This window comes from Melanotaenia boesemani, chromosome 22, assembly GCF_017639745.1.
Source record: "Melanotaenia boesemani isolate fMelBoe1 chromosome 22, fMelBoe1.pri, whole genome shotgun sequence".
NCBI classification, from domain to species: Eukaryota; Metazoa; Chordata; class Actinopteri; order Atheriniformes; family Melanotaeniidae; genus Melanotaenia; species Melanotaenia boesemani.
Window position 1 is genome coordinate 7,212,662 of NC_055703.1, and position 27,091 is coordinate 7,239,752.

Below are 27,091 nucleotides of genomic sequence, written 5' to 3' on the forward strand. Positions count from 1 at the left end.
CTGAGAGACCAATAAAGTTATCAAGATCTTACTCAGGATGTAGCCGCACTGATGCAGCTTAAAAAAATGCAGATGTGCCTGGAGACATTTCACTCTAGAGATTTGCTAGACAATAAAAAATGGATACTTAAAGGGTTTTGCAAATTTTTTTTTTCTTTTTTTTTTAGAATTTAATGGGTTTTGATTAATTTTCCATTAAGAAAATCTAGGGTGGGTTAGTACTCAGTGAAATGTTGAATGTTTTATTCCAGACAGTTTTAATTACAACAGGATATCACATCAATTCAACGGATTCAATGTTGTGACTGATATCACAGACGCTGCCACAACACGATTTCAATTTGATTGACTGGGATGAATGTGCCAGGATATCATTGGCTGATTTAATCACTTCCATTTATATCAAATCACAAAAAGCAACTAAACTATCAACATATAATTTTCATTCTTATACTTAATCTATTCAACACAATCTGTTCTTTTCACAAAAAAGACTGCCACATTCTTTTTATTGATTTATTATAATAATATAATTTGTTGTGGGACTTGATTAAAACAATTAATCTAATTAATTAGAAGCTCTACATTAACCCCTTTTAATAACCCCTTTGGCATAATAACATAACCTTTTTTTTTAAATGGATTTTAGTGGACAACTTAATCAAATAATAGACACAGACATCAATATTGTAAACTCAAGCTCTAGTGATGTCTGGAAAAATGCATTTTGAATTCAATTCAAAACAGTAGAAAAATAAATAGAAAATATCTCTGGCAAAAACTGAAAAGACTTAAAGTTGAAGTGCCATTTTAGGTCATTGAACTGTTGTCCGATTAAGTGTCTAACAACATCATTTTACAGTGCTTTTAAAGTTTTTTAAAACTTTGAAACTTTACACGTCTCATCTTCAGTCGGGTCATGGAGCAGAGGTGCTGCATGAGGACCGAGCCTCTTATGGATGGAGGAGGAGCCTGAGTCAGCACTGTTGCTCACTGAAAAGAGTTAACGTTCTTTCACGTCAGTCTCTAAAAGTCTCCAGTATCACAAGAAACAGTTGCCAGATTTCGCACTAGTCACTTATTTGAAACAGAGTTGCTAGAGGGGTCTAAAAAGTCACTAAATGTAGCGTCAAAGTCACAAAGTTGTTAGCCAAGATTTAACGTGTACACCAGTTTAATTGGTGTATTGGCAACTGTGTGTGCACTTATAAACGTTCCACGTTCGTTCAGAATTCAAACTGTGATTAAATGCGTTTTTTTTTTTGTGACTAATTAATTAATGCATTAAAGTCCCACCCCTAAATATAATATAATATAATATAATATAATATAATATAATATAAAAACATGGGATTTTTCATTTCCATTTGGATCTATGCTCTACACCCCTGGTTTGTATATTAGTGTCTACACCACTATGGAAATTCTTAATATCCTAACCTGCTCTTTTGTTAGTCTTTAAACTTATTGGCTTATTAGCTGACAGACATACTTCACCTTTCTTCCTCTTCATTTCTAGAGTTTTACTTTTCAAAGGCATTAACCTAATGACAATAAAATGTTATGTCATAATCCACACTATAGTCACTTTATGTTCATAAAAGTTTTGAAATCTTATTTATGACCCAAGTTAGCTAAATTTGTGGAAACAGCAGCTCAACAAAATGAGGAAAAAAGCTTCTCTCCCTGAGGAAAACACCCCACTCTTTAAGAGAGCAGTAAATCTGGAACTTAGAGGTAGTTGTCCATGTTTGTGCATATTTGAGCGTGTAAATGTTCTCCGTGTCTTCTAATCTATCGCCCCAAGAGCTGTCAGATGTTGCTTTGCCCTGCAACATCCGTAACCCATGACCCCTGTAACTCCTGTTTTGTTCTCGACACTCCAGGCCCCTCAGATGGTACTCCCCCAGATGACAGATACCCATGTCGTCTCCGTCCCTCCAAACTACCCTGGTAGCCTTTGACCTCCTCAGCACCTCTGCCTCTGTGAGCGGCTGCCCTCACATTCCAGCAAAGAAGCTGAAACCTGAGCCTGTGGTGAGCTCATCGCCTGGGACACGGAATCAAGAGTTAAATGATACCAAAAAACAGAGAAAACTGAGAGAGAAGGGGGGAGGCAGTCGTTGGAGTAAGACAGGTCTGGAACTGGTTCTGTCTGTCTGCTTGCCAGGGCTCCTCGGGGGGGTTAAGTTACACCAGAGAAAAGCGAGGAGTTAAGAGGAAGAAGAAATTGCTAGCGTTTTTTGAATCTCTCTGCTTTTGTCGGTCTCGTTTTTCTCCTCGCACTGCTCCTTCACGGCCTGACCGACTTGTGCCTGCAGCTTCCTCTTGACACACGACAGCAAGCCCGCCGCCCTCCATCCGTGCTTTTAAGTTAACAAGCCCCGTCGGTCTCGTCCTCGTATCTGGGAGCCGGGCTGGGATGTGAGTGTAATGCCGGGAGGTCATGCTCTTCGCTCTCTCAGCGCCTCTGTTCTTTTCTGACCCTGCCATGACCACCAAGTGTTTAAAGATGGTAAGTGTCCCTCTTTAAATTGTCTGCTTTTATATGTGTGTCAGTGACTATATGTCTTTGTTAAGAAGTACAAATAGTTTAGGAGGGGTGGGGGACCTATCTGTTCCTGAAAGTCTTCTGAAATGTCAGATCTTAAAATCATTGTGATTCATGTCTCATATTGTGATAAGTACCATTAAGATAAGTAATCACTGCAAACATAATTACTCACAATCAGTGTTCCTCTCACGCTGAGTCTGGAGGATGGCTGCCTGCAAGTCAGAAAGCTGCTTTTTAGCCAAGAGCATCCTCGGTTAAAAGATGAACTTTTAAAGTTTTAGGAATGCCATTGGATAAACCTTTCATCCATGCATTATTCATCACTGCCATGTTTCTTTCTAGTTCGCTGCCTGTTCACCATGTCTCTCCCTGACCTTGTGCTTGTCTTGTCAACCTCTGGGGCAACAAAATCCCTCTAAAGCAGAGTTTTAAATAGTGTTGATAACTTTAATTGTTGGCCTACAGGAGACAATAAATAAAAGGTTGGGTACATATTATTATTATAATTTTTTTAAAAGCACGATAAAAGAGAGCACTCTCAGCTCTCTCTTGGGTCGTTATAAAAATTCAAAACAGTCTCAGGGACAGTTCACAATATGAAATCTGCCGCTGGCTCTTCCTTTCTGAGTAGAAAGCCATTAGAAATACCTATTTTTAATCTGAGGCGAAACAGGACCATTTATCTCCATCCTTTACAGATGTGCTACTATTTAATTTGGTGCGATGTCCTCCACTGCCTGTCAGGTAAACACCGAGCTTCTTGGAAAATAATGACATCTCTATGATCAAAAGCTTTGTTGCAAAAAAAAAAGCTGCCCTGAATGCACTCAATTTACAAAGTTGTTTTATTTACGGCTTTCGCTTAACACCTCGTGCACGGCAAATCCACGACCATGACTGCAAATGGTTGTGATTAATGGGTAACATTACAGCATACAGAGAACAGCACCGCACACTTCTCCATCAACGTATAACCTCCGACATTTAATTTTCTGAATACATTTGCAGTTAATGTACAGCAGTTGCCTGAATATCTGCTGTAGTTTTTCTTTTTCGTTTGTTTGTTTTTGTTTTTGTTCCCTCATAACATTAATTTCTGGAATGATCCATAATAGTTTAATAATAGCAACTGAACAGCAAACAAGTCCAAGGTGATAAAATCACATTTTAGATCTGACCTTTTCTGACCTCCTCAAATCAGATAAGCTAATATCATTGTATGTTTTATGTAAAGGCTTTTTAATTCATTTTTAATTTAACATACAGGTGTTTCATGTGTATTTCAAGAAGTTACCAATGTTTTTACAAGTTATTTTACTGAGTTCAGCCATGTTTTCCATGCTATTCAAGCTGTTTAGCATAACTTTCTTGTTTCTTCTTTTAACAGCTAATCCTTATTGTAGACTAATCTAGACTAGAAGCTGATGTACTAAACTGTATTTTAAATGATGCTGGCTTTCTTGAAACTGTTTTTTAAAAGTGTCTGAATATTGTAAGGAAAATTAACTGTATATTTCTGTGCTACTTTAGTGCTTTGCTACTTCTGCTCTCTCCTTGCTGCTTTCATACTCATAGCTAACATTGATTTTATACATATTTATTCTATTTAATCACTCTAGAAAGATTTTTTAAAACATCAAGAATACTTTGTTTGAAAAGTAGCAAAAGTGATATAGAAATGTTTAAGAAAAATTAACTGATTATGATATTGCAAATTACATGTGTTTTCAGTTAAATATTGGACATTTAAAACATAACCTGTCATATAATTTCCTATTATCTGGTAGCCATAGCTTGGAAATAAAAACAGTAGAGTATTTCTTTAATATAGTATATTATTCTCAAACTAAAGTAACAAATTTCTACTCTAAGTTTATTCATTCATTCATTATCTATACCACTTCATCCAACTCAGGGTTGTGGGGAAGCCTATTTCAGCAATTAGCAGGCGAGAGGCAGATACAACCTGGACAGTCCTTCTCTAAAATCCATGCATCGTCGTTCACTTGTCAGTTCTAAAAAAGAAAAAAGAAAAAAGAAAAAAAGAAAAGAAAAATGGTTACATATGTGTCAGAGCGAGGTGACAGCTCAACAGGCAGCCTTTTGAGGCTTAAGGGTTTAAGTGCCAAAAGTAAGTTCGTACACCCGTAATCACTTTAGGGGACAAGAGGTTAGTCTGAAATCATTTTATATTTTACTACATGAGTGAAGACATTCAACAGCTGGAAAGTGTTTTTATATGACAAAGGGGGAAGAAGGAGGCACATATTCAAGCCTCTGTTTCAACATTCTCCATTTTAAGGCATTTAAGTAAAACCATTTGACATTATTTTGACTCAGAGGAAACACACAGTGTTTTGAGTTTCAGAAATGAGCTGGAAATTTTAGGAATGAAAAACAGCTTTCTCAAATAATTTTCTCATGCAGCCACATTTACAATAAACTTGATTTAACTAAAAATGAATACTTTCTGAAGCCCAAACCTGTTGTAATATAGTCAAGAGACAACAGCAGCCAACTAAAAGCATGAATCAGGCGTTGTCTGGTGCTGGACATAGCCCGAGGGCAGAACTCAGATATGCAGCAAGGGAGCAAATGGAGAGGGCAAGGAGGAGAGCAAAGAAAGAGATCTGAGTGTGAGGAAAGAGAAACATAGAGAGGAGACCATAACATACCTTTCAGGCCAACTGGGATATCCAGCACAAGGAGAAGCTTGTTCTTCCACTGTCTCACTCTTCTCTGGTCATGTAGCAGTAGAACACAAAAACAGAGTCAAATACCGCAGGATAATGTGATTATAGGCAAATACGAGAATGAGGGTTAATTGGAGTTAAGTGTCTGTAAAAAGCATTCTATATATACTTGAGCAAGTTAGTCTCTATCCTGCCAGCTGGGCTCAAATTCCTTCTGCCTCCTTTAAAATAAACAAAACTCAACAGTTCAGAAAGAATTTTGCGAATGTATATTTTCCAAAGATAATACCTGGATATGTGGAGCGTTCTCAGATAGTTAGATTAGAGTCAGTTGCTGAGATATTATAATAACACGAAGACCAATGTTAAAAACATTAAAGTGCAATTGTGTCCTCACATGTGTGTAGAGGTCGAACCCCAGCTAGTCAACTTCGAGTATGACAGATCAAACCAACAGCCATTTTCATCAAACGTTCATAATCTCCCGCTTGTGGCCATTGCTGCCTCGTTTGTGTGGAACCTGTCATTCAGAGTGACAGAGTAGCATAGCAAAGATTAAAAAAAAGAATAAAAACTCACTTCAGATTCCAACCTTGACCTCAAAAATATGACCAGAACTGAATAAATAAGGAAAACATCACATTAGTTTGGCTTACAGCCAACATTTGAAAACATTTTTCTTCATACACGGTACACAGACATTCACTATATTGCAGTAAATTAGTCAGAGCGTCAAAGGTAACAGTCTTTTCAAATGAAACACAACATTTACTGGCATCTTTAAAAAGCTTGCTAATACTTTTCTAAAAGTCAAACAATTTTGTCATAAAGACAGTCCATTAACAGGCCTTTCTTGTTTGTGATATTTAAGAAAGCACATGAAATACCAAAGCAGCTATTTGCTTAAAGGGATTTTCTTTATCTCTTTTTTATTCTTTTTAAGTAAGGCTGTGTGTAATACTTATGAGTAATCATCGTCTCGCCTGTGGTAGAAAACAGTGAGAGCACTCCCAGTTTGAAGGATATACAGTCACTGGCCACTTTATGTGGTCCAGCTTGTTAGTATTGGATTGGATTCCCTTTTACCATCAAAACTACCTTATATCTACAAATATTTTATTTTATTTTTTTGGTTTGATTGTGATCTGGTGACTGTGGAGGCCGCTGGAGTTCAGTGAAGTCATTGTCATGTTTAAGCAAACTTTAGAAGATGATCTGAGCTTTGACATGGTGCATTATCCTGCTGGAAGTAGCCATCAGAAGATGTGGTCATAACACATAGAACTGATCAGCAGCAACACTCAGGTGGGCGTGGTGTTTTAGGACAGATTCATACTGTCACTGCGTTCTGCTTTAAACAAACCCCGGTCCTCATGACTGCATAAAGTACTGCTGCATTGTTTACTTGCAGTGAACGAGCCGGTTTTGGGCCTGGCCAATCAATGATCTGGATTTTCTTCTCCTTACTGCTTTTTTCTTCATGGTCAGTGGTCATTTTGGGGAATATTGCTCCGCGCAAGCAGTTGTAACTGTGTGACGTTATAGAGGCAGTTTAGTTGGCTTGAGTGAAATGTCCCTGTCCAATTGAACAGCCCCCTGGACTATCCTGGTGTGAATGCTCCCTTGATGACTCTTAGTTGGTGTTAAGGGGTCCAAAGTGTGCCAGAAAAAACATAACGAACATCATTACACCACCAACCTGAACTTTGATACAAAGCAGGATGAATCTATGCTTTCATGATGCTTCCACCATGTTCTGACCTTACCATCTGAATGTGGAGCTGAATGGAGACTCATCAGACTTTTTTTTTTTTTTTCCTTCTTCCAGTTTTGGTGAGCCTGTGTGAATTGTAGGAATGGTACCGTGTGTGGTTTTATGCCCCTATATCCCATCTGCTTCAAGGTTAGAAGGGTTGTGTGTTCAGAGATGCTATTCTGCATAGCTTGGTTGGAAGTTTTTGCTAAGTCTAAGTCATCTTGACCGTGTCGACGTGACTAAATGCACTGACTTGCTGCCATGTGTTTGGCTGATTACCTATTTGTGTTATGAAGCAATTGAGCAGGTGTACTTTGTAAAGTGGTCAGTGAGTGTAATGATTTCTACCCCATGTTGCTTTTGCAACACTATTTTCTTAGCCACTGATTGTCCATGTTGCTCCATCTGATTGCATGTGTAGTGGCTCCCAGCTTTATCCTACCACTAATCAGTTGAATCTGTCAGATGTTGTGTCAGACTTTGGTTTTCAAGGTTTGTTTGTTACGCCTTACATTTTTCTGACATTACTTCTATCCTTTTTCAAAAAAATATACTAGATATACTAGAAAAATCCTATTATCAAGATTATAACGTATGATTAATGTTTTTTTTATAGTATATGTATATGTAGCATTTACATGTTTGCTGCAATAGCAAAACTAACGTAAGCTGTTCTATTTATTTATTAATTTAAAAACAAATTCTTCTGAACGTGGTACAACCTGATCAGTTTAGCTTTGGAGCTTTCTAATTGACTTTATATTTTCCACTGCATTACTGCTGATGTTTGATGTGACAGAAGACCTTTTTTGTGACCCTCAAAAAGCACTACCATAGTAATCAGGTGGTTTTTGCTGGTACCATTTATTGGTGTGAAACAGCTCCTTCATCAACTAATTTGAAAGGTCACGACACGTTCTTGCTATTTTGTGAGAACATTGCTGTCTGTGCCTGAGTAGGCTGACACATATGTTTTACGCTCAGTAAGCAGAACCATTACTGTTTGCTTTGGAGCTATCTGAAAGTGGCCAAAGAAGCATTTGTGAATCTGAGCCAGAAGGGCTGCCAGCAGGCATACAGCACACAACACAAAACCCCACTTCTCGATTTTCTGCTTCAACCACACTAAACTTTTAACAGGCTTCAAGCCGCTGACACATCCTGGACTCAGTCAACCTCCTTCACCCCTATCTTTGCCACTTATCTTACTTTTTATGTTCACACCTGATAAAAGAAAAAAAAAAAGTGAACTTGTCTCAAAGCTGATCTTCAGAAGTAAAATTCTAATATTTCGTGTGGTGCTCAAGCATTGCAACGACATGAGCATTAATTTCTGTTAGTTACGGAGCATTTTTCTACAATGAAACCAAAAAAAAAAAAAAAAGAGAAAAAGAGAAAAAGAAAAGAAGCTGCAGATTACATGAAGAATCTTCTCATACTTTCACGCCAAAGCGATGGTGGTGGTGCGGGTATTTATCAGAGACAAGCCAGTTTTTCCACGTTTATGCTCAACAGTAGTGTTAGGGGGAACATTTCATGTATTTGAGTTTCTGTATTTAATATTGCTTTTCTGGAAGGGCTTGATTTAATATGACATCAACTGTAATGCAGTACACAATTAAAATAAAAAAATAAAATAAAATTGGTCCAAAGTTTTAATTTAACATCATCAGCTTCAACTAAGTTACAGTTTGTAAAAAAAAAAAACAGGCATTTCCCCATTTGTTTTTAAAAAGAAGACTCTGTTTCAATTCAAGCTTTGTTTCAAATCAGAGAAAAACTATAGCTACATTTTCTATTTTTCTTCCATTGTTAAATTTATCTAACATTTTACAGTATATGGTCAACAAATAGAGTGCAGCTAAAAGACTAACGCAGATTAATGACAGCATACTGTGGTAATAATACTAACAATGAAAACTGTTTTTCCGAAATAGCTGGACAATCTTATAAAACAAAAAATGAATAAATAAAAGGAGAAATTAGGGAATTGATACTGCAGCCTGAAGCAGCAGTTGCTGGTACTGCAGATGCCTCCATGTGCACAGAATTTGCACAATTTGCAAGTGTAATTAAAGAAAATTCTCTCATAAATTCAGAAAAAAGAGCAAACCAGTTTTTTTTCCAAAGCAAACATGAAGTACCTCTGTACAAACTAGACAAGTAGGCTTTAACAAAAAAAAAAAAGTTTTTACATAAAGAAAAGAAAAGTCTTCTTTAAGCATTTTATGAAAATAAAAAATTTACTGTTATTGTTATTTTAAAAAAGACAACATTTACATCTGGAAAAGAGGTGAAGGTGCAAAGTAAAGTGTATATTTTGCTAAAAATCCATATTAGTGCAGACAGGGCCTAAATAAAAACATTATGTTTTAGGTTAATTCATCCACTAGTGGGCACTGCTGAGCTCAGAGTTCACTTCAGTTCACTAAAGATGTTTGCAACTGCCCAACACACTCATACAGCCTTTCTTCTAAAACTCCCAGCATCTTTACAATAGTTGCCCTCATTGTCGCCTTCTTCTTCTGCTTCTTCTTCTTCCTGTTCCTCTTCCTCTACTATACAGCTCAACACTGCCCCCACAGTTTCCGGTGGTATTGCTGCATTTGCTGCATCAAGCAACTGATCTGCAAGGCCCCCGAAAACAGACCAAATAACACACATAAACATTGCAGGAGATGGATGAACGTGTCAATCCGTCTGCATATCTGTCTTCTGAGTAAAGTTAAGATTTATACTTAAAGATTTCTACATAGAGATTCTTTATAAGTAATGAATATATGATGACATCTGGTACAAGCACATCTGCCCTGTGTCATGAGGTGAAATGGGGCCAAAATGGAAGTAGCTTATATTGCAGATCCATCTTTGTCTGAAATCAGATGTGGTTTTTTAAGTGATTCTACAACAGTTTATATTCTGGAAACTCAGCTGTGGGGTATATTCATATTTTTACCTCAGAAAAATCCAAGTATTTCTACAATTACAAGTTGGAGTCAGTTGAATTCAACATCATGTGTTCTGTGTTACATGCTGTTGGTGACGTTTGAGACGACTCTAAATCTGATTTGAGTGGCTTTGGGATAACTCATTAAAATTTGATTTGAATCAAATTTCAAACCACCTACTACAGTGTGAATTGTACACAGTTCTTTCTTGATAAAGGCATTGTAACGTCACACTACAAGGTGTCCTCTTTCTTCAAGGTGCTTTCAGTCTTCCTTTTATCGCTCAACATGACATCATGTCCTGTTGTCCTCTTGCAACACCTTAGATTGTGAGTCAGCGATGCGGGTGGAAACAATGGTGTAGTTGACACAATACAGGCAATTCATCCAAACCAAACATGTAGACATTAAGTAACTCTGCCTGTCCTGTTGTTGCTCTTTGTTATTTTGTTGACCTATATCACAATATTAGCAACTGTTTGGTGATTCATTTAAGAGTCTTGAGGAAACTAAACCAGACTAACTCCCTTGTTTGTCTATTCTTATGCTTATCAATATAAATTGTTCTTTATAGTCCATATGCATCTTTCACCTTCTTGTTTATTATGTGTCTTAATGTAGTACACACACACTTCACTTCTAGCACTCTCATTATTTTCTGATTTTGCACGTATCTCGCTGAGTTAGCACATGCCGTCAGCTTTATGCTGAGTGATGCATTCCCCTGTATCTCCAAAGCTTAACAGTAATTGTCAGGTAATTGTTGGGCCGGTTATGCAGCATGTGAAAGCTCAGTTTCTCATTAAGTCACTTGAAGTGAGTTGAAATAATACATTGTCCGACAAAAGAAAACAATTAGATTTGTCCTTTGGCAAGATAGCATCCCATACTTTAGTAACCCAATTATTCAAACAACCTGGACATTATTGAAACAAGGAGAAATAATCTTTCCCAAGTGGCACACAGTTTTCACTTTGTTTAAAAAAAGAAATACATATAAGCTTTCTTGACTGAACACAACCTCTGGCATGGATCCAGCTCAGCCACATTCCACTTTCACATGACCTTCACAACAGACCTGGCCCAGAGCGAGCGCCGCCCCGTCCGTCCCTGACCACACATCCCTTTGAGTGGCCTAGATAATTCCAGTCGCGCTCATCTCTTCTTCTGCTATTCAGCGTTTACTAGGTTGACTCCATTCCAGAGATGTAGCTGGCTTGTAAATTTTATCTGCCTATTTACAGTTTTGTTTTACAAGAACAGACTGATATTGTTCTCCGATGGTAAAACCCCTTTAAATTTACAGTCAACTTAAGTATTTTATTTAATTATTTCTTATACTTGTGAACAATAGCTGTGAGTAAATGTTATTAACGAGTTTTTATGTTTGGAATATTCAGAATTAGTAAACTTTTTACTATTACAATCTTTTTCCCTGTTAAGTTTATGCATACTTTATAAAGTCTACATAAACAAAGGATCCAAGTTTTTAAAAAGCTGAAAATAGTAGTCAACATGCAGTAAAATGCCATTTTTTAAAATTAACATTTATTATTACCAAAACTTGAGTAAAACATAGAAAATGTGAAACAAAGTGTCATTAGCTTTATTTTATACTTTTCAATAGGTGCAATCAAAAGTGCTTTCCTGAGCTAAAACCAACTTAAAAGATATATGAATAATATGCATATATATATATATATATAAATATATAAATATATATATATATATATATGTGTGTGTGTGTGTGTGTCCTGGAAAAGGAAAGAGCTACCACAAAGCTATTTGCTTTAGATGTATCTGTAACTTAGCACAAACATTTTCTAGCTGTCTAAACAATTACATACCCCAAAGTTTTTTTTTCTTATTTACTACATAGAAATATATGTAAAACAAGTTATTTTAAATAGCTTATAATACCACGGTTTGGGTCCCAATGTAGCAGCAAAACATCTAGGACAAATATAGCTTGTTAGCTATTTCTAATCATTATGATATTATGCCCTTCTATCTAGCTAAAAAAACTGTCTGAATAAAATATTCTTTCTTGTTTGCTCAGTCAACAGTAATTTATAGTAAGTTATAGTAATTGTAAATAACTACAATTATATTTCTTAATTATTTTATTATAAGATTATGCTTCAGGTTTGTGAAAATAAATATAATATGACAATATAATATATTAAAAGAAACAATAAATAAGATATAAAACGTTAAGTGGTTAGCCCTTCTGGTGCTAGCTAGTCTTGTTGCCTTTAAAAAGGCCAAGCTAACTGTTAGCATTTCTGTTTTTCTAAGGTATTCTTTTCATCTAACTCAAAGCAAATCAAATTTCTAGAAATTTAAAACAAATCTTATGAAGGATCTATCATTTGAAAAGAAAGAGTGGTATCTGTCTTCCCTGGTGTAAAATAACAATTTGCAACCTTACAAAATAGTGCTGACTGCACCAGCTGTCCTTCATATACTCTCGAAGTTCATGAACTGATTTTTATTTATTTATTTATTTATTTATTCTTTGAATAAAAGAGAGAGGCTGTGAAGCTTGTTCCTAAAAGCAGGAAATAAAATAGGCTTTTTCAAATGATGGTGTGTGTGTGTGTTTGTATTTATGGAGTCAGAGAAACAAAGCCACCCAGCACTTTAATATCCCCAATATCGCTGGAGAGACGGGGCATCTGTTTGAGAATCCCACATCAAACGAGACGGCGTGTCAGCAGAGGGTTATGCATATATTTCCCTTGTTCTTTCTATCCAGCAGGAACAGGCAGGCTTACAAGGAGAGCTGATGAGTTGAAGAAAATACTGTTTTGATCAAGACTTGAAGGTGAGAACAGAAGAAATTAAACAAAGCAGATACGTGAGCAAATATGCAGGAACAGCTATACTTGCTAATCTTCAAGGTTCTTGTCGCTGGTGGTGTGGACGGAGATGTCCTGCGAGGGCATCTGGAGGAGATTAGGGTCCAAATGACACTGCATCCCCACTGAAACATGACTCAGGGAGGAATGGAGGCTTTTAGACCAGTGTCTGTCTTCCCACACATTGTTCTGCTATTCTTTATTTGTCTGTCACCCAATAAAACACTCTCCGCGTTATCTGATACCCATACGCTTGGCGGAGAGGCAAAGTTCTGCCAATCTTTTTTTAGACAAGCCTTTATTGGGACTTTTAGCCCAAGTTGTTTTTCATTGTGTAGAAAATCAAAATAAAAAGAAAAAAAATATTGTTACTGACAACATAGTTGATTTCAAATCAGCTGTCTCTGCAGACTACACATCATTGCAAGAGAATGCAATTTGTAAGGTCAGAGAATGTCTGTTTTTCCTCTTGTAAAAACACCGCAGCAAACCTAGACAGAGCGCGGGGCAGAAAACGTGAGGGAATGTAACAAAATAACAGCCGAGACCAAATTACCTGCATAAAGAGCTCCATATTGAAAGTGCTTGTTTTGATACGGTCTACATGATTATGGGTTGGGCTCTTATTAGATTCGGCCTGCGTTTCCACTTATGGCTCAGACAAGGCCCCCCCCAACACCACCGACATCTTTTATCCAGTTACGTCGGGGGGCCCCCTTGAATCTCTGGGGCGCTCGTATTTGCTCTGCTGTTGCGAGGGAAGAGGGGGACTAATGCATGCCACCAATGCCACCTGCAGTCAGAGCAAACTGAGCTGACCATTACTCAGCTGTGTACCACTGAAGCAACAAAAGAGGGAAAGTTGGAAATAAAAATATATGCTATGCATGTGTGTAAATTCATACATATTTTGAGTGTTGTAGTTCCATTTCTATATATCAGTCTGAAAGCTGTTTTGTTGCTTCCATAATTGCCTGCCTCCACATCAACGCTGCTGTCGACTGTTATTTTTTGCTATTTTTGCAAGAAAAAAGAAACCAGACAAATGTAGACGCATATCTGCTGGCCCGAGCCCTCGACCATGCAAACATTTATTACAGCTCAGAGAATGCTTCTATCCGAAAGAGGCAAATTCAGGAATTGTTTCCATTTTCCTATAGTAGTCAAAGCCATGACTGCATAGCGTTGTTCCCTTTGAGAACGTGCTTATGTCCCCACGTTCAGTTTTAACTCCGTCGGCAACGCAATTGCTTCCTGCTGCCATTTATTACACTTAATTTGGAAGAATCCAAGGCGTGAGTCGTCGTGTCTTTACACGGCTAGCGTTGGCCAGTCCCTCTATCTGGGTTTATGATCGCAGTAGTTACTTATTGTTGCAAGTCTTCTGGAAAGAGAAAAGAGAGGAGGAAAAAAGGAATTGCTTCTTTCTAAAAGGAAGGAGGAGGATGGCAGTGTTCCCATTAGCTGCCCCCCCCCCCCCCCCCCCCCCCCCAATGAATGCTCTCTGGAGGCATATAAACTTACAGCGTCTAAGTGTAAGAATATGCATTGGGCAGCATGAAAGTGCAGCTGATAGCTGAGGGACAGAGCACTCTGCCATCATTACCATGGATCCCTCACATTATCTATTTATAATCAATTTTCTATCCAGAAACAAGTTGCATCTTCTCACATGGTGGCAATAAAAGAGAGAGAGAGAGAAAAAAGGGTAGCCATTGGAGAAATTACACAACAGGGACTAATCATGTAAATGGAGCCAGACATGTTAAAGTAACAGCAGTTTAGCGAGGCCATTTCTTTAAAAGCGGAGCTGAAATGAGGAGAGAAAAAAGACAAACACTCTGTTTCTCCTGGGCCATACGTCAGAGTTGTCCCCTTTTAAATTAGCCAGTAAACTGTGGAAAGCTGCATCATTATTTGCAACAAAATGGCCTCATTTACAACCACAAATATCACCAGCAAGCAAGAGAGTAAGCAATGTTCTGCTGCTTCCATCTTCCTTGTATTTAATATCAGGGGACGTTTACACTCCGATGACTCCGGGTATCTCTTTAAACCTTTTTTTTTTTTCATTGTATTGAAAACGCGCTCATCAGTGGAATTTGTTTTGCTTTGTTAAATGTCAGAGGAGCCACACTGTCAGGGGATGAGTACAGCGAAGACGTGCACATCTTAGTATGCCCAGATGACAAAGTGAAATATAGCTGTGTGGGAGTAGGTGTGTGTATGTGTGTGTTCACTCCCTTCCAGAGAAGATGAGCTGCCTCATTCTTGATGGAGGTGACGGACCCAGATTGTGATGATATTCAGTGTAAGTGTATGTACCTGCATGCCTGCGGTGTTATATTTTGTCTCTGGCACAATGATTCGGTGAAGAAAGTGGAGGTTAGCGTGGAATCATGACTCTGACAAGGAAATATGACCAAACACAGAGACAATGGCGGGGAAGGGGGTCAGGTGTTATGCTTTTTCTTTAATATCTAACACTCGTTCAGGGCCTCAAAGATGAAGTCTGTGACCTTGCAGTCACACCTTCAGTGGTGAAGACACTAATCAGCCGGGAAGTGGGACCCAGTTCAGAATTGGTGCAGGTTAAAGGAAACAAATGGTGCTTTTAACCTTTTCCGTTAATCTCTCGTTTTTTGTTTTTTTTTTCTGCTGCTTCAGGCCTACAGATGCCATCACATACAGTATGCCGTCCAAAGTGGCCTTTTCAGGCACCCTGAGGCTTTCACATTCATACAAAGATACTTCAATGTCATTCACAGTTAAAATGATCACTATGTGCTGAACTTTCCAGCAGTTTAATAATTAAAAGGACCAGATAAAATGTCAGTTTAGTCATTTGTCAAAAATAGCAGAAATGCCCATTTACTCTATTGTTTTCAAATGTTCTCCTTAAGCTAAGCACAACATGCACAGATAAAAGATAAGAATCAGTTGTAAAGTACAAACATTTAAGAAAAAGAAAAGAAAGAAAAAGAAAAATTTAGAAAAGAATTTAATTTAAATCTTTATTCAAATCTTTATGTATTTGTGGTTGGTATCAGCATATGTTGTATTGTCTAACAGCAGTATATACATTTGCATGCAGCAGCCTGTCCCTGAAGGTGCTCTCACAATGTTGTACATGCGTAGGTCATCCTATCGTTCACTTTACTCACACCACCTACACAAAGTCAAGAGAAATTCTCAAGACAGAGCTGCAGAGCTGGCTTTTTAATCAGATTATTAGATCTTATTCCAGTTTCGATGCTGCTGCCCCACCAGGACACAATTTTAGTAGATAAAAAGATTAAAAAACATCAAGCCCATCAGCCTTTTCTCAAAAGGAGTTAACAAAACCATCCTCTCTAATCAAAGCTCATATAAAGCTTCAGCCAGAGCCTCCACATATATCATAGTTTTTGTCCTGTTTTTACCCTAAATAGACATGATGAACCAGCACCAATGAGAGAACCCCTGCTGGGTTTCATCATGTTGCCACTGTCTAAACAAAGAAAACAGCATTTAAACACCCCACGCAGAAGGGTCCTTACTGAAGAAACCATCCCTCTTGACACAATCTCTTCTCATCCTCATCATTTCTCCAGAACAAATTTCCCAACACTGTGGCCATCATGAATGAAGAATTCATGACCCAGGTCTTGAGTCTTGATTACCCGTTATCCGGTCATTAAGCACTCAGACAGTTGGCGTTATTTGTATCAAGATCACCTGATAATCATGAGTTTTAAGTTTCTTTTCTTAACATGGCAACATTTTTTCTTCTGGAAAAATTATTACAAATAAGACCAGATTGTGTGTGATGTGTCAAGTTAGCCATTAGCTTTTAGTGTTTGTTGCCATATACCATCTCATGCACTTATTCTGCGCTGAAAAACAAAGTTTATGTGTTTTGAAGAAAGATGCAACAAGTCAATGATAATTAGTTTCTTGGCTGTTTTAGATTGGATAGTAAATTTAAATTGCATAAATTATTATAATCTTTTTTTTTCATTATAATTATCATTAGCAGCTTAAATTATATTTTTTTATTTTTATCTAAAAACTGAAAAGTCACTTTATTGCACTAAATTAAAATATAGTGAGTAAAAATAATTACAAAACATACAGTATATGTACAGGTTAAAAAGCAAGATTTGGAGAGTGAAATATACATTTGTATTCTTACACAACTTTAAATATAAAATAAAAAAATAGGAAATTTAATTAAAACTGCAACTAGAAATTTATTTTATTAATATATATTAGGTCTAGAGAAGAATTACTTACAGGAACATGTTTAAAAGACCAGAAAAGCATAACAATGACCAGGATGTTAATTAAATTATTACATTGCAAAGTGCAGAATATAATGTTATAATGAAATTGCATAAAGTCGCCATGGTGATGATAATGCACATCTTCCAGTTTCACAGTGTGAAACATTACAGATTTGATAACTTCCAGTATATTTTTACTCTACAAGTTATGAAAATTGTGATTAGCAATCAAACTGTGGTGACAATTCCTGGAAACAGTGATCAGATTATTCATGAATAAAACTCTGTACTTGATGTTGCTGCTTTCATGAAGGTTAAAGTACTTTAAATGTTATACAAAAACTCCAGCTGGAAACTTAAACACCTGTATGCAATGAACAAACTATTAAATATCCATCAAATCTATTTACGTAACAGTGCCAAGAGGGATTTACCAGAACTTGAAGCTCTGATTATGTAAGTGTTAAATTAAGTAGTAAAAACCTAAAATCTGGCTACTAAAAAACTAATGTAACGAACAATCTATGACAAAGCCAAAAATAGAGTGAAATGCTAACACTTATTTAGATTAAATAAAAAAAAAACTTGTTTGGTCATTTTAAGCATATATAATGTAAATTGAGTAGGCTTTTGTGTTTTTAGAAACAAAAAAGAAAAAAAAAACTTTTATAAGAAATCTTTTATAAAAAATGTTTAAGTCAACGTTAAAGCCTGTAGTTTTACAGCGACATAATTAAAACACCCACCTCTCTTTACCTCTCAGAAAAACAATTACAAAGCTTTGAGGTTACTTAATACCACATGACAGATTCACCGCTACTCAATTATAACGGATCATTAATATTTCTTACACGGCCCTCATTATTCATGGATTACATTTGCATTAACAAGGTACAAAAAACCTTGTAGACTGAAATAAGGGACATCTCCTTTGAAAGTCTCCCTAAGGACAATGGAGGTGTTAGTCCAAAATGTTTGAAAGATATTAGAACATTACTGTGAAAAAAAGGAAAATAAAATGCAGTAAAGTGAGACTTTTTCAGGGAGATGAGAAAAGAAACCTCTGATCAGCATGACTCCATCTGCTAACACTCGTCGTGGCTGAGCTTCCTGGACTAAGAGGCCCCCCCGTGTTCGGCCTGCACTTTAGAGTTATGTGACTGCTTGATGAGTAGTTTTGTCAAGTCAGAAAGTCCTTGGCTTGAGGCCTTGGGCACCACTACAAGACTACGAGTGCAGAGTCATTAGAAATCCCTCATTCTCTCTCCAGCGTGTAAACGGCCCCTCGGCCTCCATCTGAACAAGCCCCGAGGAAGAATCACCTCCGTCGGGCTGAAATTGGATCGCATGGATAGGAGGGAGCTATGGGAGCTGCAAGGGGAGAGGGAAAATAGAAGTTATGTGCTCCTATTTATTGACTTGGCTGGAGACAAAACTAAACTGTTTCAAGTTTCGGGAGTTTTTTGTCCCATAAGCATTGCAGGCATTATTGGAACGACAAGTAGCCTTCAGAATAGACACAATGATGAGTCAGTAGAAAACTTTGTTGGAAATGTAGTAACTCACAGCAGATACAATTAATTTCTTCTACTTTTTTGTGGTAAATAATCTAACACAAAATCTTACTGATACAACTAGCATAATGTTAAAAAGTAAACTCAATTCATTCGACTTGAACAGCTTATTATCTTAACAATGACATTAACAGTAGATAAGAGATTGAAAGATGTCTTTGTTTTAGTACTCCCCTATCCAGCTGAGGCAGACGGACCCACCTCCCTGCGGAGTCTGGTTGGCTGGTTTTCTCTCCGTTGTTGCCACTTCACGTATACTAATGAGCAATTAAGTGGAGGTGAACTTTTTCTGAAATTATAGTTTATAAATACTATTGCACTGATTCAGGTGGACTTGAATTGGATTATTTAATTTAATATTGTATTAAACTTGAAATACATTTGCTTAATTTCTCATAAAATGCCATAAGATTGTTTTTGTTTGGACATAATGAGAACTGAATTGCTTAATATTATGTAAAAATGTACTTTCAGACCAACATTTATTTTTTTGCTTGTGCTGTGGCCTCAGTTTCTTAAGACAGAAAATATACACAGAAATGAAGATAAGAGTTTGAAGTTGAAAAGTGTTTGATTGGCAACTGTTACGCAAAGCATTTCAGTATCAACAGGATGATCTGAATGCTACCTTTTTCAGTCTCTCTCACAGAGTTGCTCCTGCAGATTTTACCCATTACCTTGTGTTTGGACTTGTGGGAAAAGCTTGTAAGATTCTAAAATGAAGAACCCACGAGCTTGTATAACTGACTAAATACAGTTTATCATGTGCATCGGAGAAGAAGCGGGGAGAGCACACCTCTCTTAGAAGGCCGTTTTTTTCTCTGTTTTTCTTTTTAAAGTTTGGAAACTGCGAAGGATCACATTAGCTTTGAATTTGCTATTCAGCTGGAAACTATTACCAAAAGCAGCACAATGTGGAATTGTACATTATATTTTCTTACTGCTGGCTTAGAGAAGCTGGAAAATCGTTGAAACTATAACTGGTGAGTTCACCCTCCTCGTGTCGTTGACCCAGAATGCTTGGTGCTCGTAAAGTTAGCAGCTTATTTCAGTAAGGCAAATTAAAGCGTATCCAGGTTTATAGGTCTTATTAGCCAGGGTTCCCTTGGATTTTTTTTTTTAAATCATGACCTTGAGAACTAAGGCAGGGCAACACATGCAACAAGTTAGCTTTTCATGAGAATGCTAATGTTAGCTTAGCTATCATGATAGTGACCTAGTTCACATCCCTGGAACTCTGAACTTAAATAAAACTAAACATGGATTAAAATTAATATTTAGTTAAACTAGTAAACAAGTTAAAGGTGACAGGGGTTAGCAAGCTAAGTTACATGGTCAGCAGTTACTGTTTGCAAGGCAGCTGAAATACTGCAGCTAATCACTGACAAATTGCCCAAAACACGTCAGATTATTTTCAGTTTGTATTATTATATCAGTAAAGAGTGGCAATTGTTGGATTTTAAAAAGTTTGGATGAGGCCTTACAGTCTGGAAGGTAGTGTAAGATCTTCACAGGTCCTCTAGCTTGTCTCACTCTGTCAACATCATAAGCTACTAGTGTTTTGTCAAGACTCGCATCAGTTTTCAGGGTGGACAGTAAAAATAGTGGTGTGGCAGGGGGCAAACAGTGCCAGGAAGTCAAAGAAATTTCATAACAGATGAAATAGTGGAGCTAGGAAGTAAATACAACAGAATACTTGAAGGAATAATCTCAACAGAATTAAACAGGGTACAAAAACTAACCACAAAACTAAGTGAACCAGAATGTGATATGTTAAAACAGAAGGAATACAGATTAACACAGAAAAACAGAACAAAATACAAATCATAAATCACAGAAACCAAAGACCAGATTACAAAAACAAACAAGAACTCAACTAAACCATTTTTGGTTTTTTAGCTATTAAGTCACAGAAACGGAGTAATTAGCAAGTAAAACTAAAACAAAAAAATTAAGTGAGAATAAATATGCATGTCTTCGAATCACAAATAATAAGCCATAGGATGAAATCCGACTTTGAGTGAGAGCTGGTTTCATAAGAGAAGTCTGATAAACTTAACCTCTGCCTCCCATTCTTTTAGAACCTTTAGGAACCACAAGCAAAGCTGCAGTCTGAGATCAAAGTTCTCTGTCTGAGATGTCATGGTTGACAGTCCTGCATAAAAAAACAACAGCTGTTATTTTCCCACAGTGATACAAGGACATTGTTGCCATGGCAGTATTCATTGCATACCTTAAATGCTACCAGTAAAGGAAATAATTGCTGTTTTCTCACCTGTCATACTGTCCTTACATCAGAGTATATGTGTGAAGTGTTAGGCTCTCAAGCACGTATTAAATTGTTGTATTTCACATGTAAAAGCAGACAAAAGCATTCACTTTCTAATATCACAACTTCTGCATTAGCATTGTTCCTCCAGCAATATGTATGATTAAGCTATTACATAAAGGAAGAAGTGAAAATACTCCTTACTGAATCTGAGATTGAGCTACGTGATGAAAAAAAAAAATACTTGTGTTGTTTAGAAAAGGAAGCTGAGTGTCAGTGAAGGTAGCTGACAGCAGCCATGTGCTTTGTGTTCTGCAAGCTGTTTCTAATGGATTTCTAAAATCAACAGGTACATGTGACTTCCTGAGCGTGAGGCAAAAAAGCAGCAGCAGGAGAGATAGAAGAGGCTTCTGACAGTGGCAAACACAGCATATCTTTTAGACATTTCCAGAAATAATAATGGGTTAAAGGAAAAAGTATTAAACACGCTGTTTCACACTGGCTGTACACTTTATCCAGTCAAGACACAGTGTGAGTAATGCAGCACTTGGCCTTGGTACTCTTTAAGAGTTGGGGCTATATTTTGTGCTGTATAGTATATATGTTTGTTCCGTATGTGGGCAGCAGTCCGAGGACAAAAAAAAAGATTTTTATTTGGTAAAGAGTTTTGATTTCAACACAAAATGATGTATGGAAGGAGGCAGCGATAAGGACAAACAGAGAAACATAAAAAGGGATCAAACAGTATTTGCAATAAAACTGTGGAAAAAACAAAGTCAGGTGACTGAAATGGGTCATGTTGACATATAAGCAAGGCTGCTGAGGGCAGGGTGTTGCACTGAGTCCGCTCCAGAATCATTGGCAGCAGCTGCCAAAGTGGTGACAAAGCTTTGTTTTCTTACTGCATTTAGTCTTTAACATCCATTAAAACACATGGTCTCACACCTTGTGTTTTTCTCACCTTTTTTTCCTCCATTTTCCTCTCTCTTCAACATTGTTCAGATAGTAAATAACACATTCCTGCTTACAGGATTTAGCAGAAAAAAACTGGATATTTACATCAGAGTTGAGCTTTGACAACACAGCTGCAGCCAGTTGTGTTAAAATTCATGTGGGTTATTATTTTTATTTCTTTATAACTTCACTTTAGCCTTCCAGGTTCCAATCGAAGAGCTAGTGGAGGGCTGTTTGCCACTGCATACTGATGTGGTTCCTCTAGATGTGGAAAGTAGGAAAATACTTTGTTACTGAGCTTAATCTTCAGGGATCGTAACAACACGTGACCTGGAGGGCTGCTGTCAATTTTACTTTGTAAGACGTTTTCCTTTAGGGTAATGATTTTTAGATTTTTAGATGACCCACTGTGATGTTTATATGTGGACGGAGAATTTGCATTTTTTGCCTTACTACATCAGATTGTGTGCCACCATCTGTGTGGCTTGCATCATCATACGTGTCATTAGTTGTTGATTATATGGAATAACAAAGGCATCGCTGTGTGCTATCCATGCTATCAGTCCACACAACACATTCAGTATGTGAGCTATGTTCCTGACAGTGTTACAATTGTTACTGTACGTTGCTTTGTGGATACAATGTTTTTAAGGGAAATTTAAGGGAGAAACTCAAAATATCTGACAAATCATCAGTCATAGGAAGTCTCTTTCAACACATCTTGGGTGATTTTGACTCGGTCCTTGTAACTTTCTGGTGCAAAAATGCACAATACAGCACTCACCTGAACTACTTTGAAACATTTAAATTTGTATTATTTTAGATGGTAAAAAAAAATATATTTTTCAGGTAGCCTCTCTGTGAGTCACTTTTGACTTTAGCTCAGCCATCAGGAAAGTTTTTAATTCTCCAAACTCTGACAGCTGTCAAAAGTTCTACAACGACCCCACTTAAAGATGCATTCTGCAAGGAAAATGTGTTTTTCCTGCTAAGTACCTTAAAATATCTGACTTTCTATGTGCAGACTTAGTCACACACAGTTTTTAACATTGCTCCTCTGAGGGAAGAATTGTGTGTGCTCTTTTTTCCAAGAGATTCAGACACATACCCAGCGAGCTGGAGTTGGTATGTCACAAAACAGACAACACCGGCCAAAGCTGAAGTGCTTGAAAGAAACCTAAAACCTGCAGCATTAAAACTGCTCTGCAGACAGTGTTTGTTTTCCAGTTTGACCCAAGGTAAATGCAGAAATTAACCACCTGGAAAAGCTATTTTTTCCTTATTGCATTATAGATCTCCAGCTAGGGTTACTTACCTTCTGACCTAATGACCCTCTGTATTCATCCTCACAAGCCAGTTTGTTTGCCTTTAGCTTCCCATTTCTGTCATCCAAAAACAATGAAATAAACCACAATTATCCTGTTAAGTTTGCAGCCCGCTTCACTCAGCACTAAACCTCTCAGTTCATTGTTTTGTATTCCAGCCTTTCATTTGCTCAGAATTGCTCTCTTGACTCTCATCAGCTCTGTGAGATGTTGTTTATCAGCGCCACTCTGGCATCTTTTCTCAGCAGGTGGTTAGAATTCAGCTTTTTAAACGAGCGGGCCGGTCCGTCCTCTGTGTTATCATCTGTGTGAAAAAGGGGTGGACGGATCAATGCTGAAAGCATCAATACAACCAAAGTCTTCCTCTGGTATTGACAACAGCATTAAGGTAAAGAGCAGAAAATAGACCCATCTTGTGCTGTTTTTAGCGAGAACAGTGCTTTAGAAAAAAAAACAAAAAAAAACAAGTAATATGAGAATCATTATGGGCCATTCCGTCATTTGTATTTATATATCAAATCAAGACCAAATTCTTTGCATTCATCAATGTGGCACTGATCGAGACGCCACAAATTCGAACTTTTCTTTCTTTTTTCATTCCGCTCAGCAGAAATATCCAGTTTCTTCTCACAAGTAATAAAAACAAGAAGGCAATGTGTGTGTGGTGGGACAATGAAGATGTGAAGAAGAGTTCCTGATGGCAGCGCTGCCTCTGTACCAGCTGGAAATGTGTGTATGTGTCTTTTTTGTCCATCTGTGTGTACTTAATGGTCTCTGAGACTGGTCCATGTGCTCGCCTGTCTGTTTATCTGCAAGTCAATCGGTCAACTGTGTGTATTTGTTCTGTGTAGATGCGTATGCGTGGATGTGTGTGTGTGTGCGAGGTTATTGGAATGTTTGATGTTTGCATTTCTGTCTGTTGATCAGTGTGTGCGTCTGTGTGTGTGTGTGTGTGTGTGTACAGGAGGAATAAAGCAGCCCATTGATAAGAACAAGTTCTTCTTGTTAACATATCAGGAGAGCTGGACCTGAGCCAGTGTTCAAGTCCCAGGGGAGTATTTCTACACAACCCCCGCTATGACATGGCAGTTACTTCTCTGCAACCGAAGGCACACACACACACACACACACACACACTCATATTTAGGGCAAGACAGCCCAGGAACCAAGCACGTGTTAACACTCTCTTTCCAACAGATACCCTGTAGAGGACACTGAGCAATGTTTCGTTCTACATTTTTCTTGCGATGCCTGCACACCAAAGTGCTTCCATGCGAAGCGTCTGCATTCCAGCCACCTTTCTGAAGCACTGCGCGACTCCCCCTGAAGATACCAGATACCCAGGGGAAAGCAGATAGTCATGAGAAGTACCTGTTAGCTTTTAACAGTTTTAAGGAACAGCTTGGTAAATTTTTGTCATTCCGTTGGTTTCTTTTGTTTTGTGCATGTGCCAGCTATTGTTTCCCTGCTCTTACGCACTGAGGAGATGGAGCCAATGCTGTTTTATGGTGATCATAATCACCTCCCTGGTATCACCCCTGGCGACTGCACAGAGACATTGTGGTAGGGGCACACCTTGTTATCAAATAAAAGTGTCTGGATGAAGGTTGTGGCAGAACAAAGAATGTCAGTGTGCGAAATGAGCAGCTACAAGCCCTGATGGGGAACTGTGCGAATGCTTCTGCTTCTGTGTTTGCAGGCCTGTGTCAATGCCGTAGAGCCTGTCTACACATTCCTTGGCAGCAGGGGGGCTATCACTGTAAATTTGTGCAGCACCACACAATTAATCACAATGGTGAGTTGAGCAAGTAGCTCGCTGTGACAAATGCATGTGGACCGCTGACTCTGGGAGATGAAACATGTCATTTAGAGGACCAATTACATACATTGATTTAATAAAAAACAGGCACTTTCTAATGTGAGGCCACTGAACATTAAAAAGTACTCAAACAACTGTGTTGTTAACATCTGCTTTTGTATATAGATCAGGAAATGTGAGGGCGTCTGGGGATGTACGCAACCACAATGACAGGCAAGTGTTTAGTTTACTGCATCTAAATTTAATGTATCATCATCATCCTCAAAACATTTGAAGTGCAGTCGCGAGGAACGTTTGCATTTACCAACTTTTCCCCCATCAACAGAGGATGTAATGTGGAAATTCAAGCAACAGAATAAAGCACAAAACGTGTGTTTAAAGACAGACAAGCACAGAACTTTTTATTTTCCAGATGGCTTTGATATAGATCATAGCCGTGTCACCACCCAAGCATGCTTTCCGTTACTGAGCGTGTTTAAATGCTTAACTTCTTAAAGCAAATGCAAAGTGACAATGCTTAAAGGGTTCAAACAAAGAAATGGGGGTAGGCTTTAGAGATGGAATTGTCCCCATGGGCAGACTGCATAATATTCATATCTAACCTGATACATCTACCACTTGGTTTTTAACCATGCAATCAGAGGCTCTGCCAAGTTAGCGAATGCACCCTGATGAAGCTGATAAGTGGGGACCAACACTGCACTGTAGCTTTAGGAAAAACTTCCTTCTCCTTAGTTATTAAAAGCTTGAATTATTACAAACTGTTAACTCATAGGCTGAATACTAGTGTGTTTTAGGACATAATATAAAAAAATTACAGGAGTAAATTCACCTCAAAAACACACAAAATCCATACTATTTTCTTTTTTTTAGTGGTGTTCACCAAGAGGGCCATTTTAGTTGGGATATTTCTTTGAATAATTACACAAAGGAGCCACTGCATTCATGTCTTCAGTGGTGGACTGCAATCAGTCAAAGGAAAAGAAAAAATGGACTCTTTATCTCATAATAATGACTTACTATCAGAAACCACTTCATAATAACCAGAAAATGTACAATAGTCTCATGGGGCAGGAATTGTAACGATTCAGAGCTCGCCTGAGAACCATGTGTTCCACATTTCCTCAGTATCAGAGTAATTCAGTATCAGCACACCCAGTGGTGCATAGCAGAAAGAAACTGTTAATAGCTAATTAGATGTAATTCATTTTCTGAAATGTAAATAAACTAACGAGGCAAAAAAAAAGGTTAGAAAAAGAAAAACAGGCATCATGTTGCTGCTGCGCCAAGGCAACTGTATATTCACTATATTAATAGCTTGAATACAGACAGCTGGACTTCTTTTTCTAAGTTCTTGAAAATGTTTCACCCCTCAACCAAAAGGCTTTTTTTTTATATATATATATCAGTTATAGTTCCTAGTTTACGACTGCAAATCTTAAGACAAAAAGAAGATTAGCTGAACTTTAAATTCTCAAGTCAACGTTAAATAATAAATAACCACATTAATATGAGAATTATAAAAACAAAACATTTAATTTTATATAAAATAGTATAATTCTGTTGCGGTGCTACTGTAAAGAACAGATATGTTTAACTAAACTAGAACATTCTTAGTTATACCTCACAACTTCATTAGTTTCTTTACTGTAAAAATGCTAGCATGCTAACATTAGCATTTAGCTTAAATAGCATTGTTTAGCCTTTAACCACCTACTAAACATATTTCTGTGAATGAATAACTTTAAAAAATTTTGGTAGCAACACTGGCACCTCTAATCAAGAAAATGTCCAATTTAAAGTTTACTTAGAATGTTTTGTAAATTAAAAAGTTTTGTGTGAAGTTTTCAAAATGTCTTAATGGCACACACAACTAAGCAAATAACTTTTAATTCATAATGCTGTATGTTGTGAAACTGTGATTATTGTAAGACAACATGTGAAGTAGCCAGAGCAACTTTATATTCAGTTTTAAAAGCTTGAAAAAAAGCAACTGGACGTATTTGTTTAGCTTCCTGAAAATGTTTTTCATCCAAAAAGGATTCAGTTCAGTGATTTTCACTAGATTATGTT

General features: G+C 37.4%; 1 protein-coding gene across 2 annotated transcripts in view; it reads left to right on the forward strand.

Annotated features, from left to right (window-relative positions):
• The first annotated feature begins 2,025 nt into the window (after positions 1–2,025).
• The window catches only part of flrt2 (fibronectin leucine rich transmembrane protein 2), a 172,926-nt gene continuing 147,860 nt past the window's right edge, over positions 2,026–27,091 (forward strand). Inside the window, exon 1 of one of the 2 annotated variants that reach the window (XR_006009033.1) lies at positions 2,026–2,515. The gene's annotated coding sequence lies outside the window, so the exon portion shown is untranslated. The remainder of the gene's footprint in view (positions 2,516–27,091) is intronic. The other variant, XM_041975170.1, reaches the window with a different exon arrangement.